The sequence below is a fragment of the Sceloporus occidentalis genome, unplaced genomic scaffold (assembly GCF_023333645.1).
Source record: "Sceloporus occidentalis isolate IW3139 unplaced genomic scaffold, rSceOcc1.0.p SCAF_1, whole genome shotgun sequence".
In the NCBI taxonomy this organism is placed as follows: Eukaryota; Metazoa; Chordata; class Lepidosauria; order Squamata; family Phrynosomatidae; genus Sceloporus; species Sceloporus occidentalis.
Window position 1 is genome coordinate 97,106,591 of NW_028316981.1, and position 15,225 is coordinate 97,121,815.

Here is a 15,225-nt window from a genome sequence, read left to right on the forward strand (position 1 = left end):
GGGGCAGCCACCGAGAAGGCCCTCTCTCACGTCCCCACCAACCGTGTTTCTGATGGAGTTGGGATGGAGAGAGGGCTTCTCCAGAGGATCTCAGAGTCCGGGCCGGTTCATACCAGGAGAAATGGTCTGCCAAATAGTCTGGACCTGAGCTGTGTAGAGCTTTATAGATAATAACCAGCACCTTGAATTGTGCCTGGAAACAAACTGGCAGCCAATGAAGCTGTTTCAACAGGGTCATTGTATCTGCCCCTGTTAACAGCCTGGCAGCAGCTCTTTGAATCAGCTGAATTTTCCGAACACTTTTCAAAGGCAATCCTATGTAGAGCCCATTACAGTAGTCCAAACGGGATGTAACCAAGGCATGTACCACAGTGGCCAAATCTGGCTTCTCAAGGAACGGGCACAGTTGGCACACAAGTTTTAAATGTTCAAAAGCACTCCTGGGCACAGCAGACCTGGGCCTCCAAGTTCAAAGCTGAGTCCAAGATTACCCCCAAACTGCGAACCTGTGTCTTCAGGGGGAGTGTGACCCCATCTAACACAAGCTGGATCCCTATTCCCTGATCTGTCTTCCAACTGACCAGGAGCACCTCTGTCTTGTCTGGATTAAGTGTGAACTTGTTTGCCCTCATCCAGTCCATTACTGAAAACAGGCACTGGCTTAGAATCAGGACTGCCTCCTTGGAGTGAGGTGGGAAGGAGTAGTAGAGTTGAGTGTCATCTGCATATTGATGACATCGCACCCCAAAACTCCGGACAACCTCTCCCAGCGGTTTCATGTATATGTTAAACAGCATAGGGGACAACACAGTACCTTGAGGGACCCCACAGGTCAATGGCCAAGGGGTCGAACAGGAGTCCCCCAGTACCACCAGGAAGGAATGGAGCCACTGTTGTTGAACAGTACCTCCAAGCCCCATCCCAGAGTGGCGGTCTAGAAGGATACCATGATGGATGGTATCAAAAGCTGCTGTGAGGTCCAGAAGAACCAACAGGGACACTGTCCCTCTGTCCAGTTCCCTGCGTAGATCATCCACCAAGGCGATTAAGGCTGTCTCTGTTCCATAGCCAGGTCTGAAACCAGATTGAAATGGATCTAGATAATCCGTTTCATCCAGAAACCCCTGGAGTTGGGAAGCCACCACATGTTCCAGAACCTTGCCCAGAAATGGTAGGTTAGACACTGGCCGATAGTTATTCATTATTGTGGGATCCGATTATGACTTTTTTAACAGAGGCCTCACAACAGCCTCCTTTAGGCATGATGGAATCCTGCCTTGTTGTAGGGAGGCATTGATTACTTCCTTTACCCACTCAGTCAGTCCCCCTCTGGCCTGTTTAATAAGCCAAGAAGGACAAGGGTCCAAGACACATGTGGTGGCTCTTACCTTTCCAAGGATTCTGTCCACATCATCAGGCTGCACAAGTTGAAAAATATCCATTAACACTGGACTGGCAGGAGCCAAGGTTACATCCACTCACACTGTATTAACTGTAGCATCTAATTCGGACTGAATCTGAGTGATTTTATCTGCAAAATGCTGAGCAAATTCTTCACAGCGAGCTTTTGAGTGGTCTGCATTTTCTACTTGAGGGTGAGTGTGTAAAAGACCCTTGACCACTCGGAACAGCTCTGCTGACCGGCTCCTTGCAGATGCAATGCTGGTAGCAAAAAAAATTTCTTTGCTGCCCACATTGCCAAAGAGTAGGCTTTCAAATAGGATCTAGCCCGTATTCGATCAGATTCACTCCGAGTCTTTCACCAACGTCGCTCTAGTCTCCTTCTCATTCGCTTCATCAATATCAAATCCCTAGAGAACCAGGGGGCTGGTTTGGCTCCACTCCGTGAGAGGGGACGCTCAGGAACGATTGTGTCCACCGCACTGGCCATTTCTCCATTCCAAAGGCTGGCTAGGGCTTCAACAGAATCACCTGCCAAGGTGACAAGAAACTCTCCAAGAGCCCTCAGGAATCCATCTGGATCCATCAGCCTCCTGAGGTGGACCATCCTAATCGGTCCCCCACCCCTGCAGAGGTTCTGAGTCCCAGTGAGTCTAAACCTGACCAGATAATGATCTGTCCATGATAATGAAACTGGAGAGTTCCACCACACCGAGATCATCACCATCCCACCCAGCACAAAAAACAAGGTCCAGAGTATGCCCAGCAGCATGATTAGGGTCAGATACTACTTGGGACAGGTCCATGGTTGTCATGGAGTCCATGAAGTCCTGAGCCACTCCTGAAAGGGAAGTCTAGCACTAATAGACGTGGAGATTCCAATACCAACCCCGAGACCACTCTGGTCAGCTCAGGAAGGGAGACTGTTGCGCAGCGGGGTGGGCGGTACACCAACAGAATCCCTATTCTGTCTCGGCTACCCAATTTTAAATAAACACATTCAAAACCCTTAGATGTTATGAGGGGGCATCTGGTCAGGGGGATAGAATCACAATATACAACTGCAACTCCACCTCCTCGCCCTCCAGATCTTGCCTGATGCTGCACAGAAAAATCCGGTGGGCAAAGCTGAGATAGATTAACTCCTCCATCCTCATCCAACCATGTTATACATGCCAGGTCAGCTTGTTCTTCCAGGACCAGGTCCTGAATGGCAGCTGTTTTACCATTCACTGACCTGGCATTCAGCAGCAGTAGCTTCAACCCAGGGAGACTGTCATCAAGGCTATACATACTATTTAGACTGGGAGACACCTTGGGGACCACAAGCACCCTCTTGAGCTCCCCTCTTCCTTGGTGTTTTAATTGTCTCCTCTCTCCGTATCTACCTCTGCCTTGAATGACTCCAATGGCTGCTCCCTGACTCTGTATATCCCCTCCTCCCTCAGGAAAAAGCATGCTTCCTATTAAATTGACAGGAACAGGAAAAGAAAAACAAAACAAAAAAGGACAGGTAGCAAATAAATCTGGATGTGGTCTGGTGAGTCTCCTGTAGAAGTCCCAGAAGAAAGAGGCTACTCCCTCCATAACTGTCATCTTCCAGCCTGTGAGGGAGAGAATAGGCTGGCTCAGCTCCATCAGGGCTAGCCTGAAAAAGAAGAACCCTCCCTCCAGTCCATCTGCCTTGGTCCAGGCCTCAGAGGGAGAGAAGAACTGATGGACCTGATTCCCTCTCCACCCCACCATTCCTTTCTCCTTTTGTGTCGTGTCTTTTTAGATTGTAAGCCTGAGGGCAGGGAACCGTCTATTATCCCCTCTGTTGTAAGCCGCCTGGATTCCCAGTGATTGGGCGGTATATAAATAAAACCTATTATTATTATTATTATTATTATTATTATTATTATTATTATTCCTCAGGCAGGCAAGGCAACTGTGCTGGATGAAACAGTGCCTGCTGAGTCAAGGCCCAGTCCTGAAAGGGCTCAGTCAAGAAAGGAAAGCAGAGGTCCAGGCAGCAGGAACAGAAGCCTCTTCCTCCCTAAAGCCTCCAGACAGAACCTGTGGGCCTCTGTCTCTTCCCAGATGTTGTCTCCTTCCCAGATGTTATCAGGGAAGGTTTGCTCTTCTCTCTCTCTGTTACCACAAGGTACAACGGATCTAATATAATCAGATGTTGTTGGACAGGGAAGCATCCCTGGAGAGAAGTGGCAGTTGGTTTCAGTGCCTCTTAGTCCCTTGGGGCTCAGATGTTGGCGTGTTCTCCCTCTTACTGGCTCTTCTCTCCCTCAGAGTCCACAGCAGTGGCAGTTGGCATGGAGGGAGGGTGCCTCACCAGCAGCTGGTGAGAGTTTTTTTTTACCTGAGAGAACGCCTCTCTAGGAATCTCTGGGTCCTCCAGCACAACTCTGTGGTCAACATCCGACAGACACTGACCATAGAAATGCACTGGAGGAGCTACAAAGGCCTAGCAGCATATTCTCTCTAGGAATCTCTAGGTCTTTCAGTGCAACTTTTAGTTAAAGTTGACCATAGAGTTGCAATCTAGAAGGACCTAGATCTTCCTAGAGAGAACATATGAATCAAATCCGTGAATAATTACATCTGCAAATATCAAAGCTGCAAATATGGAGGGATGAGTGTATATATTTTTATTGTAATATAATATTTTATTTTAATATTATAACTTTTATATTTAGTATTATATTCCTCTCTCAGCCTCACAAGAAGGCAATGGCAGACTCCCTCTCAAGAAACCTTGCCAAGATAACCCTGTAGCAGGTTCACATAAACATTAAAATACTCCCCGTATACTAAAAAACAAAAATCCATACACTAAAATGAGTTGTTTTGTTTTAATACTAAAAATAAAATTATACACAGTGGACCCTTGCTATACGCTGGGGTTTGGTTCCAAGATCCCCCCGTGGATAACAAAATCCGTGGATGCTCAAGTCCCATTAAATATAATGACATAACAAAATGGTGTCCCTTATAAAAAATGGAAAATCAAGGTTTGATATTTGAAATTCATACTTTTTTGGAACATTTTCAAACCATGGATGCTTGAATTCGTGTATAAAAAATCTGTGTATAAGAAAGGCCAACTGTACTTATTTCTGAAGTTTACTTTTAAAAAAAAGCTAATAGCTACCAAAGAAGAAGAAGAAGAAAACAAAATCTAAATCCATGTAACTCAAAACCAAATGAGTGTAAAATTGTGCCATAAGGACAGGAAAAGGATGGGACATGGATGCCCTTTTCCCTGTCTGATAGTCTAAAGAACAGGGTTCAAATCCTCACTCAGCCACAAAACCCACTGGTGACCCTGGTCAAGTCATCACACTCTCTCAGCCTCAGAGGGCAACGGCAACTGCTTCTCTGAAGAAAGCTGCCAAAAAAAAACAACAACAACAACAACCCGTGATAGGTTTGTCTTAGGGTTGCCATAAGTCAGAAACAACTCAAAGGCATACAACAAGTCAACACCAGCTCTTAGCATTAGGTCCAAAAACATATTCAGCCAGGGAAGAGGATACAATATTGGCCTAATAAATTTAACACACACTGCCAGCCTGTACTCCAGCTGCCATATTTTGTACTGACTGAAGTTTCCAGTGTGTTGTCAAGGGCAGCGCCTCATGGGGAGGCAGGGAGAGAGGAATGCATTGGGCCACAGAGGATATTTGCACCTTAAGTGAAGAGGATGGCTCTACAAGCTATGAAACTGAGCCTTTCTGACAGAGGTGATAATCACACTGTCCCCTAGATTTTATTGGATTACAGGTCCCAGCATTCCTCACCCTTGGCTGTACTTGAAGTCTGGAGGGTCACATTATCTCTACTCTTACATGAGAGGGAGTGTAAAACCTCCTTGAGAAGAGGTTGGATACCTCTCATTCACCCAGACGAAGCACCAGGATGCTGGGAGTTATTTTATTTTACAAGTAATTAATGGAAGTTACTGTCCCAAAGTACCCAGCTAGTTACCATGATATCTGAACATTTGACAAGTAATGTTGCTGTTGTTGCTGTTGTTGTGTGCCTTCAAGTCATTTCCAACTTCTTGCAACCTTAAGGTAAACCTGTCAAGGGGCTTTCTTGGCTAGATTTGTTTAGAGGAGGTTTGTCATTGCCTTCCTCTGAGGCTGAGAGAGTATGACTTGTCCAGGGTCACCCAGAGGGTTTTCATGGCCAAGCTGGGATTCGAACCCTGGTCTCCAGAGTCATAGTCCAACCCTCAAACCACTACACTATGGTTTTACTTTCCCATTTCTCAAAAGTAGCTAATATGTATCTATATATTCAAAGCCACATGAGTGCTGCAAGTTGCTGGTCTGCACTCTCTTCCTGTTCACTTTAATGTTACCGCATCGTCACCCCTAATAAAGCATGAAAGACCATTCAATATGCGATATTCGTCCTCCACAGTTTAAGAGACTGTACCCATAAGTAGAGAAGTAACTAAAACCTTAACACAGCAGAGGAAATGAAGTTGTCCCTTGTCAGGTTACAAACACCATGTGCTTTACTTATGCCTTTATTTGTTGGAAAGATAATACATGGCTATGTTTTGGAAGCTTCAGTCTATTGCTCTTCATCTAGTTCATTCTGATAGCTAGGCATTGATTAAGGACTTCCTCTGCCTCGTGATGGATCTAATGTGAAAGTAGCATACTGTAGCATTGTATTCTAAATATTCAGATATTCATTTAGTTGTTTCAAGCAGGCTGCATCTGCACTGCAGAAACAATCCAGTCTGACACCACTTTAACAGCCCTACCTCAATGCTATAGAATTTATGTTTAAAACATTTAGCCTTCTCTGTCAGAGAGCTCTAGTGCCACACAACAAACTACAATTCACAAGATTCCATAGCCTTGAGCCAGGGCAATTAAACTGGGGTTGAACAGATTAGTTCTGCAGTGTTCTTTTTCATCCATCCTGGTTTCTTGAGACACCTCCCATTTTCCCTCTTCATTGGAACTGTTTAAAATTGTTGCTTTAGTATCACTGCTTTAAGAAACTCCCATCCATCCTGAACTCACTTCTCTTTTACTGTTCCTGACCACAAGATCACACCCAGTATTTCCATAAGTTTACTAAAATCAGTCTTTCCCAAAGTCTAGAATGCATGTCTGACTATGCTTGGTTCCCTGCTTCCACTGTATAACAAACTCCAGAGAATCTGATCACTCCCACCCAAGGATCCTGCCTAAGAACGTGATCACTCTTACTTGCACCTCATTAACCACATCATCCTTGTTGCTTAGGATCATATCTAAAATAGATTATCTATTTGTTGCTTTTCCTACCTTCTGGATGATGAAAGTGTCTGCCAGGCAAGTGAGGAATTTGCTCAACCTTAAACTTTTGGCTGAGTTTGAATTCCAGCACGTATCAGGATAGTTGAAGACACCAATTTACTGCTACATCTCTCATTTCTGAGTGTGTGGTCCTCTGTTCTAGAAAGGCATAATCCAATTCTTCAGTGTGACTTGGGGAAAATCCCACAATATCATCCCTGTTGCTTCTCTTCTCTTTAATTTTTATCCAGATGCTCTCTTCCTGGACCTCTTCACAGGTGTAAACATCCTTGACAAATAATGCTACTTCTCCTCCCTTCCTGTTTGGCTTATTTCTCATTAAAATGTTATACCTTTCTATTACGAATGATGAAACTCACCCCAATAGTTTTCAGTGACACCTATTGTATCATATTTGCTTTGCTAGTTAGAAGTTCAAGTTCATCTTGTTTATTTCCCATGCGCTGTGCATTGGTGTATAGACATCTAGGACCATGGGACATCCCCCTGGCTGCCTAGGTAAAGTTTTTTCCCCCTCCTACTGTTGCGTCCTTGCACTATTTGCCTTATTCTCTATATAACAGTTTGGCTCTTATCTCCAACCCTTAATGAACTCCTGTCTCCCTCATAACTCAGTTTAAAGCCCTCCTGATCAAATTTTTTAGACAGTTGGCAACCCATCCCTTGCCAGAAGTCCCTCTCTCTTGCAACTGCAAGCCATGGTCCAAGAACCCAAATCATCTTCAGTGGCACCTCCTGGGGAGCCGGTTGTTCACATCTGCTATTTTCCTCTCCCTTCCTGGACCATGCCCTTCAACTGGGAGAAGACATGAGATGACAACCTGTGCACCCAGCTCTTTCGGCTTCCTACTCAGATGTTTGATCTTTGCACCAAAACTTAGAGGCAACTAAGCTTTCAAGGGTGCCATTTGATGACACAGGCTTCGACCCTCTAAAAGCAATGCTGCCATAGATGTATAAAGTCTTTAAGGTATTTCTAGGAGTTTTTGACATTTTGCACTGTCTTGATGGTTTGTCCTAATCTAGGCACTTCTGTGTTAATAGTGGAGAAAACGGTAGGATCAGGCTATTGGTTGTAGTTTGACAGTTTGTTGATTAGTGTAACTTTATTAGCTACAGCTAAGGCTATTGAGACACTGTCAGCTACAGATGTATTTTGAATTTACCTTCTGATTCAGGCATATGAAGGGTTAAACTCATTGGAAAGTCTGCCTTGCGACAATTTTTTAAATAGCATTCCCCTGACCCTCCTCTACAGTGCAAATAAGCATTCAGCTTTAAAGCTGATGTAGAGGAAGTCATTGTATGGATTTAAGAAAAAACTATATTGTGTTAGTATTTTCAACAAGGAAGACAGCTGCTTCCCAGCTGCCGTACATTACCCATAAGTAGCTAGGTACAGGCAGCATGAAGCAACTGAGCCTCTGCCGCAGCAAATAAACAATTAAATATTAATCTCCTGCACTTTTCATGATAATGCTTGCAAGCTGAATGGAGCCAGAGTGCAGTTCCCCCACTGTCTCTTCTTAAGAGAAGCTTGTTATAAAATGGATTCCTAACCTCTGCTCAACCCTTTAAAATGCGAGTTTAGAACAGGCAAACTGAATCAATGAGAATGCTGGACTCCTAATCTAGGATCAAAACCAATAAGGATTACATAAGTGCAAGAATTCTGAACATATCTTTGATAGCAGCAGCAAAAAACAACAAAACAAAAAACCTTCTTGCCAACATATCTATGCTTTTTAAAATTAAATAAGGCCCGCATTTATGTTACAATAGTGCTGCCTCTTCCCCCTTAGGTTGCTGTAATTTATCTGGAAATGAATCTGTTTAAATGCATGTTTACTTGTGTGCAAATTGAAAAGAATTCAGAAGTGATTTCCAAATAATAAGTCCAGGATTCGCCATTTCTAGTTGGAAGTAGATTTCATCGTGGGATTTCTTTCTGTATAATCACACTAGGCTAGAAAGCTACCAACCAATATATCTAATAATTAAATTATATAGCCACTAGGCTAGCACAGAAATGTTTTTATCTTGACATTCAGGCCCAGACTAGATATTATAAGAGATGAAGCTGCTGCCATGCCATATCACTTTTCCTTCTCTTTCCTTCAACAGAAGTATCATCTAGAGGAATATTAACCGTAATGGACATTTGCTCTCTCCCTACTCTGGTGTTGCACAATACAGTAATGTGAGGTGAGGGCAAGGAGACACAGTCATGGCAGTCAGCTGTTTGAATTGAGTTTTCAAAGGAGATGGGAAATACACCAGGTGGGTGTAGTTCCATATCTCTTAAGCACATCCATGTGAAGCCACATCTACTGTCCTTCTCCTATGATGGGGAAACTTGGCTTCACAATTGGCACAACAGCCATCAATAGTACTGCCCTGGTGTATGCCAGGGCTGATTTGCCAATTCAGCTGCAGTACTGCAAGTGCTGTTTGGTCATATCTAAAGCAGGTTCTGAAGGTTGAGCTGCCTGTCTTTCCTCTCTTTACATAATTTTTGTCTAGAATAACTGGGACTGTCTAGATGGCCACTGTTTTGCCCAGATAATTATTTAATTAGAGTTCTCAGATCTTCTTGCATTGCTGTGCAAGTGGTACACTGGTTAGGTTGTTCTGTGGAAGTGTTCAGACAGGCTTTTAAAACAGAGTGTTTTTAAAGGACCAGCTTGGGGTGTTATATTGTTTTAAACATTTTTTTATCTGTATTTAAACTGTATTTGATGTTTTAACATGCATTTTTTAAAATTTTGTAGTAATTTAATTCTGTTTTAATGTATTATTTTTGTATGTTTTAATTGTACTGTTTTTTAATATTGTAAGCTGCCCAGAGTCCCAATTTTGGGAGACGGGTGGGATATAAATAAATATAATAATAACAATAAAGTGACTGAATTCCAGATTTCTCAGATTTGTTTCATTATCAAGTGTTGAAAGAATGACAGGCAGGAAATACAGTGCTACTACAGGAAACCATGGCATGTCACAAGTCCAGCATCCAGCTAAAGATACTGAATTTTAAAGGTTTAAATAATTAGTGTTGTTTTTTTTAAAAAAAAGACTGTAATGTAGCCCTGTGAAAGAACACGAAAGTGCACATACTATACTTAAAACATGTTTGCCTTTGTTTCCAAGGCCATTTGTGTCATTGCATTTCATAAAACAATATGATATGGACTGGCCGTATGAATTGCCAGTATTACTGTAGCTGTGCGCTACTCAACCCAGCTAGAAGCCTTTTTCAAGTTGCCCTTTTGTTCCTGCTGTTCCACAGATGCTTCCTGTAAACAAGGTGACCAGAGGTCTTCATTTTCTAGGACATATCCTACATTTCAGCTTCTGTCCAGGAGAAATTCCAGGGTGTCCTCCATTCTGAGTAAAGCAAAGAAGCATGAATTTATGATTGTTTTAAACTTTTATTTGGTCATGTCCTCCATTTTTCTTGAATGTCATGTTGTGCAGTGCCTTGTCCTCCTTTACTGTGAGGACATCTGGTCACCTTGTTTTCACCATAACAATAAGGTCTAAGCCTTTTATTTAAAACACAAGGAAATAAATTTCTCCAGCTGACTGGAAGTAGATGCAGCCAGTCTTGAATGTGGCACTTAAAAAGGAAAAAGGAGTATCCTTCCCCCTTGGTTGTGTGAAGCTAGACAAGATAAATTGTTGAAAATGCTGTAGATCGTTGAGTAGTAGGATCTGTAGAAGCAATTTATTTTACCAAAACACACATCTTCAATACAGTTAATGAATGAGAAAGGGTTGAAATGACATAGGCATGATTTCTTCACCTATGTTTGTGATACAATAACATGGCACAGAGAAGCAGTATTAAAAATATTTCAAACCTGCTTTCATACTCCATAAGGATTTTGTTAATTATGTATGAGACTTCTTTCTGCCTCGCTGATTTTAATCTCTTATCGGTGGCCTCCCTTGATGTCTGCAGCGAAAAAGGCAAGCATTGCACCAAGTCATACCTTAGCAGAACATAGGAACAGGATTCTTATCCCTTTAAAAAGGTTCCCCTCCTGTTTCCAATAAATGTTTGATTTTTTAATAAGAATGTAATTTTCTAACTCTCTTCCCCTCACACTTGAAGTTAGAAGAAATGAGATACGGTACATGGAGCTTCTCTGGACAATTTGTTCCGTAACAAAATCAAAGGCTGCATCTATACTACAGAATGAATGTAGTTGACACCACTTTAAATGCCATGGCATTCTTGGATTTATAGTTTGGGAAATATTTAGCCTTCACTGTCAAGAGAGCTCTGGTGCCACAACGCACTACAAATCCCAGGAATCCATAGGATGAAGCCATGGCAGTTAAAGTGGTGTCCAACTGCATGAATTCTGCAGTGGCAGTAGCCTAACTCTAGGTGCTTCAACTTGCAGCAGGAAGGCTGGTCCTACCATTATACAGTGGGCCCTTGGTAGCCACTGAGGTTTGGTTCCAGGCCCCCTATGAATACCAAAATACGTGGATGCTCAAGTCCCATTAAATACAATGGTGTGTTGAAATGGTGTCCCTTATATAAAATGGCAAAATCAAATTTTGCTATTGAAATTTAAAAAAAAAAATAATTTCAACCCATGAATGGTTGAATCCATGGATAATTAATCTGTGGATATAGAGGGCTGATTGTATGGAGTGAGGCAGTTGACTCAAGAGAGCAGAGTACAATAGCAAGGTGTTGATAGAGCTACATGTAGAACCTACCTTGCACCTTCTGACTTAGCCTGCTGTCCTCAAATGTTGTTGTCCTGTCAGTAATGCAGAAGTAATATTCCAGCTCTTTGATGGTTTTTGTAAATGTAACCAGGCAGTATGCCATCTTGTTCATCCCCTCAGACAGCAGTGTCTAGAGTCAGTCCTGGCCAAGGAAGACAAATACATGGGGGCAGGGGGCATAATCCTTTCCCACTCAGCTGTAGCCAAAGTAGTTGGATTGGTATTTACTTCAAAGAATAGATTTATAATTTCCACTACCACTATCAGTCAGATTGTAACCTTTGTAGAACAAAGAAGGTGCACAACTGAATATCAGGTAGTATAGGAAACAGTTTGTCATGATACAGTACCTGTTTACAAAAAATATGGACCTTTCTGATTTGTATGCATCAAAAATGTTTCTTCTTGTAGCTTTTAACACATGCAGTAATTAAAAAAAAACTTGCTACCTCTGAAACCTAACATTTGTAGCATAGCAAAACATTTTGCTATGGTATAGCAAATATATAGTGCATGACTATGTATGTAGTATAGCAAAAGAATGGTGCATGACTATGTTATGATTTTCATAGCTCAGTGAAAATTTACATCTGGAACTTCACATCCAAAAACAATTACTGCGATTTTAAAGAGTATTCTGCATACTATCACCCTATTTATTCAATTTGTATTCAGAAATTATCATACAAAGAACAGGTTTAGACTCAGAAGGAGGAGTAAAAATAGGATTAAAGAACATCAACATTTTAAGATATGCCGATGACACCATAGTACTAGCAGGAAACAACACAGACTTGGAACAATTACTAAGGAAAGTCGAAGAAGAAAATGCAAAGGTAGGCTTACTGTTTAACATAAAGAAAACAAAAGTATTTACCATGGAGGATCTATATAAATTCAACCTAGATAATGGGGAAATCAAAATACTTAAGAGTCCCTATATCTTGGATCAAACATTGATAAGAACGGAGACTGCAATCAACAAATCTGAAGACTAGTAAGGGGAAGGTCAGCCATGAAAGAATTGTAAAGCTATACAACAGAGCACTAAAGTCAGAATTGTTCAAGCCATTGTATTGTTAAGGAAAAAGCAACATGGGATATACAGTGAATGAAATAAAACATGTATGTGAGAGTCAGGATGACTCAGCAGAAGCAAATAGAAGCCACACAGGTGTAAAAGGTAATGGAATTAACAAGTCCTAAATGCCAAGGACAGAAATGTAAAGTGGATAATTGAACACACCTGAGAATTGTTAAGTGGTCAAGGCTGAGATGATGAAATCATTAATTGTGGGTTGAACCAAGAGAACCAATGAGAGTGGATGTACACGCCCACTGGGTGGATACTGACAAGAGTGGGTGGTATTTTGCAATGACTATAATAATGGCTATGAATCCCAATGTATTTTGTGGGTAGGAGTGGTATTGGATAGTTTTGGAGCTGTATATAGTAGAATAAAGTAGATCTTTTATATAAGACTACTGAGTTGTCTGGTGTTTTGAGTGAAGATACAAGAGCCAGCTGGATCCTGAAGAAGTGTGAAGACTTCTGTGGAAGCAAGAGTGAGAAGGCTTGGAGAGTTTGTCAGGGTCTTCAGCCTATTCTCTGTAACTCTGCTGCTTTAAAGCAAAGCTTTAACCACTGGCCAAAACTGGTCAGCGCCGGTGCGTAACAAGGTGGTGAGTTCGAGCCAGAGGTGAAGAGCAACAACTCCCATCATCCCTGACATGTATTCCCTATTACCATGTACAGATGTGACAGCTGAAAAGTGAAGAGAGTTGACAGAAATGAAGTCAATTCATTTGAGATATGGTGCTGAATAAGAGTGCTGAGGATACCATGAACAACCAAAAATACAAATGGGTTCTAGAACAGATCAAGTCTGAACTCGCCCTGGAAGGGAAGATGACGAAACTGAGGCTGGCTAACTGGCCACATCATGAAAAGGCATGATTCACTAGAACACTGGTTCCCAACCTGTGGGTCAGGACCCCTTTGGGGGTCAAATGACCCTTTCACAGGGGTCACCTAAGACCATCGGAAAACACATATTTGTATGTGGCATTGAAAATAATTGTATGGTTGGGGGTCACCACAACATGAGGAACTGTATTAAAGGGTCGCAGCATTAGGAAGGTTGAGAACCACTGCACTAGAAGAAATAATAATGCTAGAGAAGGTAGAGGGAAGCAGAAAGAGAAGAAAACTGTATGCAGTGGCATCACTAGAGGGTGCCGGGGGGGGGGGTATAGACTGCATCCAGTGACACCTTAAGGAGCGTGACACCACTGGTCCTCAAACATCTGCGTTTTTGGCAGAAATGGGCTGTGGCATTTGTCTGTGTCTCTTTAAAATGCTGAAGACATGGTGTGAGTGGGGTGAGGTTCAGTGGGAGGAATCATAGAAACAAGTTGTAAGAGACCACAAGGGCCATCCAGTCAACCCCCTGCCATGCAGGAAATCTAAATCAAAGCATCCCTGACAGATGGCCATCCAGCCTCTGTTTAAAGACCTCTAAGGATGGAGATACCACTACACTCCGAGGGAGTGTGTTCCATTGTCAAACAGCCCTTACTGTCAGGAAGTTCCTCCTAATGTTCAGGTGGAATCTCTTTTCCTGGAGCTTGCATCCAGTTCCAGGTCCTGTTCTCTGGAGCAGCTGAAAACAAGCTTGCTCCCTCCTCAATATGACATCCCTTCAAGTATTTAAACAGGGCTATCATATCACCTCTTAACCTTCTCTTCTCCAGGCTAAACATCCCCAGCTCCCTAAGTCGTTCCTCATAGGGCATGGTTTCCAGACCTTTCGCCATTTTAGTTGCCCTCCTTTGGACACGCTCCAGTTTTTCAACATTAAAAAAATATAAAATTAGTTTAATGAAAAACTTCTTTAAAACATCACATTTTACCAAATGTTCACTTTAACAACATGAAGCTATGTATATGTAAATACATTTATTCTGTGCCTATGATACAGTAATTTAAAAGTATAATTTAAATTTTGCTAGTTGTTTATGTCACAACTATTACCATTAAATTCAATGACATAGGAATTACAGATTTAAGAATAAAATTACTACAAAAACATTATTTTTTTATCTATGGAAAAACGATATACAAATAAAAATTATTATTATTAAGGATTCTGTATAGTGTGGTATGAGAGGAGCTCAATGTGGGAGTGACACCATGAGTTACCGCACCAGGTGACACCAACCCTAGTGTCCATATCTGACCATATGCAAGATGGATAGATTTAATCAGGGAGGTCACAGGCCTGAATTTGCGGAACCTAAGAAGAGCAATGGAGGACAGGGGGCTTGGAGATGTTTCATACACAGGGTTGCCATGAATCAGGGCTGACTTAAGGACAGTTAACACACACCCCTTCTCATCTTCTTAAATCCTAGGCTGAAATGCATTCTTTCTGTCATAAACCAGGGTTAACTAAAAGTCAAAATTTCTTCTAGAAAAAAAATAACCTAGCCTTTAAGTACACAAGCTTGTTTAAGCAGATACCATATTTGGAAGCGAACGTAGTAAAAGAAAATAATCATAAGAGCAGCACATTCCATTTCAGTCTCATGACTGGGAAAAAGCAAGCAAGCAGACAAACTTGCCCTAAAAGGTGGAACAGAAATATTTGAAATAATAAATATGAAGCAAACACAGCTACTCATTCCTTTTCATCTGTTGGACTGAAATGCTAACAAACAGGCTTTATTCTACTGACAGTGTTTCTAGAGC

At 41.9% G+C, this 15,225-nt stretch overlaps 1 pseudogene; it reads right to left on the reverse strand.

Moving 5' to 3' along the window:
* Positions 1–1,759: 1,759 nt before the first annotated feature.
* Positions 1,760–2,694, reverse strand: LOC149321861 (uncharacterized; annotated as a pseudogene).
* Positions 2,695–15,225: the final 12,531 nt, after the last annotated feature.